Raw genomic sequence first — 4,677 nt, forward strand, 5'->3', positions numbered from 1 at the left:
AAGCGTGGCCAAGCCCCAGGCTTCCAGGCAGCAGAAACAGGAGTCAAGGCAGTTACGCAGGATGGAGACCAGGAAACAGACCCCCCCAAAGGGCTGCACTAAGAGGGAAAATATTTGCTAGATAGGTTCTGGAAGGAAAAGTTGCAGAGGCCCCGGAATAAAAAGGTAGATCGTTTCTCCTCTGGGTTTCTTTGCCTCAGGCCTACCGGTGGGGAGAAAATGTTAAAATCAGACATCTGCCTATTAACCATATCCATCTCTTTTTTTTTTTTTTAATATGGAGTGCTTCATGAATTTACATGTCATCCTTGAGCAGGGTCCATGCTAATCTACTCTGTATGGTTCCAGTTTTCGTGTATGTGCTGCCGAAGCGAGCACACATAGCCATCTCTTAATCTCTTACTCCCACTCACTGATTTTCTTCATTCAGCAAATACAGTGGTGTGATAAGTGGGTTGTGATGGGATAATAATACCAGCTGACGTTTATTGGTGTGAAATTATGCAGGTGCCTAGAAATGGGGCTGAAAAGAAATGAGAGCCAGCTCATGAAGAGTTTGGATTTTACCTGGAAGGTTTAATCAAGGGAGCAACATGCTCCAATTTGCTTTTACAAAGATCCTTCGGCTGCAGAGTGGAGAATGGATTGCTGGGGAGCAGGGCAGGAGGCAGAAAACAATGAGGCCTGGAATTAGCATAGGACTAGTAGGGATGGATGAAAGCAGTGACGGAGAGGCAGGAAGCAAACATGTGAATGGTTTCTCACATGCCTAGAATGACTGCCGTAGCCTCCTAACTGGATTTCTCATCACCAAGATTTTTTTTCCCCCTTCCAATCAACTCTGAGATTAACCTTCCTTAGATACCATTTATCCAGTTGAGGAGTACTAGATAGCCTACTGCTTAAGTGCATTGGCAGTAGGGCCAAACAGCTTGGATTCAAATCCTATCTCAGCCACTTTACAATGACCAGTTTCCTCATCTGAAAAATGAGGTCCTGAAAATGGTGTTTACACTCCAGGGTTGCTGTGAGTCAATGTATATAGAAGAACTTGTATCATTACTTGTGTATGGTAATCCTTCAATAAAAAAAATAATTACTATTATGGCATTTCTCTACTCAGAAGCCTTCCATGGTGGAGAGGGGCAAGGTAGGGATATGGGATTAAGAGATACAAACTACTATGGATAAAATAGACAGCAACAAAAATATATTGTACAGCACAGGGAATGATAGCCATTATTTTATAATAACTTTTAATGAAGTATAATCTATAAAAATACTGAATCACTATGCTATGCACCTGAAACTAAAATAATATTGTAAATCAACTATAATTTTAAAAAAAGAAACCTTCCATAGAAAACCTTTTATTTCCATTGGCTAGAATGCCAAGGCCTGCCTCTCCAGATCCTTCATAATACAGGCCCACTACACCGCTCAGCCTCATCTAATGCTATTCCTCCAAACATGTTCCCCAAATATACCAGATACAGCACATCTGTGCCTTGGTCATGCAATTTCCCTCATTTCAAATGCCTTTCTTTTTCCCATCTATCCTCCCAATCTATCTGTCCCTTAAATGCTCATCACCACTTCCAGAAAAATGATTCCAAATGCAGTGACCAGTGACCATACCCTGTGAAATCATTTTCCCCCAAGCAGGACAAGCATGTCATTCCAACCAGGAGGCTATCATTCCAAATAACTCACAAAGCCACTCACACTCCTGCCTGTCACTGCTATCTAAATGCTAAGCACTCACAGAAGGCCCAGAGCATAAACCTGTCTTTCCCATGCTTCGTGGAGCACTATGGATGCCCCCAGAAGCCCATAAATAAAAAATAACTTTGGTACAAGTTTTCATCAGGACTAACAGCTATGAAATATTTAAAGGCTCTTTTGGGCTATTAACCCAAACAAATGTTGTGTGTTCAAAAGAGATAGGAACAAAAATATATGAACTAATTGACCAAAATATATTTTAGGGGAAGCAAAGTCTTACCCAAAGCAGGACTTCATAAAGCGCGTGTGTCCTTCTGTGCTTCATGTCTTTTGTTTTCATGCCTTATTGAGGTGTGATTAGAAAGAGGAGCCTGCACAACATTGATAAATCTCATGTCCTTTTAACCACAAAGCTTTATAAAGATCAGCATTTATGTTAGGCTACTAAAAATTCTCTTATATTTTCAAACATGACAGTGTAATGACAAAATCAAGTTTGCCTACAGGGAGGTTTTCCACACCTATAAGTTACTAGAAATTCTCCTTAGTTGGGAAAAATGTGTTCTAGTAACTAGAAGAATTTCTTTTTCAATGAAAAATGATAACTTTGCATTTTTTAAACCAGGAAATTGTGGGCACTTATTTGCTTTTGGCTAGAAATAAAAGATTTTTCCTAAATTGGGCCCCTCATTAACTACAATCTCTCTATAGATAGCACTCAGTTCAGTAGAGTGTGTGGAGAGACAGAGGAGAACTTCTCTCCATGTTCTCAGAGACATTCAGAGAGATTAAGAGTGGGAGAGTGCATCAAAGTGGTACCAAGTACCAGACCTCAGAAAACATTTACTTTTTATTGATTCCCTTATTCAACCAACATTTACTGAGCCCCTGATTTTTACTGGGCTGCATAGCCTTGCCCCAGCAGCAGTTTACAAAATATTTTGAGACATAAGACGCAAGTGTTCAGCCCCTGCACTGACCCAGTAGGCAGCTACATCTATGGAGTGTAGGAAGCCAGCTACTGGGGAGTGAGAAGGAGGTGGTAGTGGTTGGGGGACCCTGTGTACTACATCTATGCTTCCCCTGCTCCACCATGATGGCCCAGTCTATATGGTTTGGTTTCTGACCAAGTTTCCTAGATTCTTAACTTCTCAATATTTTCTCCTTGAGAATATCCCTTCTGGAGCTGAAATATTTCCATGAATTCTAGCCTGCTTAGATAAGCCCTAACTGTCAGTGCCAAAAACTGGCTCTTATTTCCTGAGCTGCTGGCCAGTGACCAGTTGTGAGTGGACTTGTCATCTAAACTTGCCTGATCATGAAGAATCACCTTGGGCACTTGTCAAAATGATAGATTCCTAGTCCCTGACCCCAGCCTATTTGAATCAGAAACTCTGGGGGAAGGGAGGCTTTCTAGATGAGGAAACTGAGGTTCAGAGAGGTGAAATTATAGACTCAAATCCACACATGTGAGTGCAGAGCCAGGAACAAACCCAGTTATGTTCAGCCCAACCTTTTCTGGTGTTATGATTAGACATATGAGAGGGTATAGGGCCATAGTTGCGTCAGCCCCACCCCCTTTCTTCAATCACAGCCTCCTTATTCCATTTCCTGGAGTCATACACTTTTTCAGTTTCTTCAAGAATGTAATCCTGTGTCACAAACGCCAACACCCATGATTGACGGAAGGGTACAGTGAATGACTGAAGCAGGCTATGGCAGTGCAGATATAGCATCCGTGGAAGGCAGGGATCCTACAGGAAACTAAGGTCCTTTCACGGCCAAGCTACTAACTTCCGGTACTACTCAGCTCCTACCAGCTGTTTGCCAGTGAGAATGTAGGCCCAGCTTCACTGAAAGATCTAGATTTTTTAGGTAAAATCTCAAAATGTCACCCCCATGATCATATTTACACTATATAACACTACATCTTAGAGACCTGAGAGAGAAAATCTGTGGCTGGCCTTGAAGAAGCAAGGTGCTATGATATGAACTGCCTGTGGAGAGGGCCACATGGCAGGAAGCTGCAGGCAGCTTCTGGGAGCAGAGGGCTTCAGTCCTACAACCGTAAGGAACTGAATCCTGCCAACAACCATGGGAGCTTGGAAGAAGATCCCAAGTTCCAGAAAGGAATGCAGCCCAGCCAGCATTTTGATTGCAGCTTTGTAACCTTGACCAGAGGACCAAGCCAAGCCATCCTTGGGCTCCTGACCTACAGAAACTGTGAGATAATAAATGTGTGCTGTTTTAAGCTACTACAGCTGTGGTAATTTCTTATACAGCAATAGAAAACGAATAAACCTTCCTAGGCCTGCCCTTCTCAGAGAGCCCTTCAAACTCCAGAGGTTCCCTCTCTCCATCTATCATCTACATTTCCATCCCCAACTGCCCTGATCTCAGCTAGCTGTCAAGAGAGAAAGTAATCTGGCAAACTGATTTACCATTTATTATTTACCTACCCCTTTGCATTTTGTAAGAGAGGGCTTGGAGAGGTATGGCTAAATCAAGTGTATGATTGATTCAAAATGATGGAATTTCAGAAAATGATGCAGAAAAGTAGAAGTAATTTGGTGCCTGGAGATTGTCCCAGCGGGCCTCAAGCCATACCATAGTGCTTACCTAGAAGAACACAATCAGCCCAGCCAAAAACACTCTAAACAATGGGACCAGGAGCCAGAAACTGCATGGCCGCTTACTAGAAAGATTAATTGGAGAAAGCTTTAGTTTTCTTCTCTGTCACATAGGGCTGAGACCAGGGTACCCTGCCTGCCTCAAAAGACTATTGTGAGGATCATGCCAGTTGGCATATGTGTGTGAGATAATAGAAAATATATTAGTCTCTGCCCCCAGTTACTGGCACAGAGCTCCTGAACCCCTTGTAATTTCCTGGGTGATAAGAGTGTCTTTTGTTCTAATGAGGTGACTCTGGGTGGGCTCCTGGATGAGGGCTAG

At 42.6% G+C, this 4,677-nt stretch overlaps 1 non-coding gene across 1 annotated transcript; it reads right to left on the reverse strand.

Annotated features, from left to right (window-relative positions):
* Positions 1-271: 271 nt before the first annotated feature.
* Positions 272-378, reverse strand: LOC118898639. The gene has a single exon (XR_005020782.1). It is a non-coding gene; the product is annotated as a U6 spliceosomal RNA (small nuclear RNA).
* Positions 379-4,677: the final 4,299 nt, after the last annotated feature.

The sequence above is a fragment of the Balaenoptera musculus genome, chromosome 7 (assembly GCF_009873245.2).
Source record: "Balaenoptera musculus isolate JJ_BM4_2016_0621 chromosome 7, mBalMus1.pri.v3, whole genome shotgun sequence".
In the NCBI taxonomy this organism is placed as follows: domain Eukaryota; kingdom Metazoa; phylum Chordata; class Mammalia; order Artiodactyla; family Balaenopteridae; genus Balaenoptera; species Balaenoptera musculus.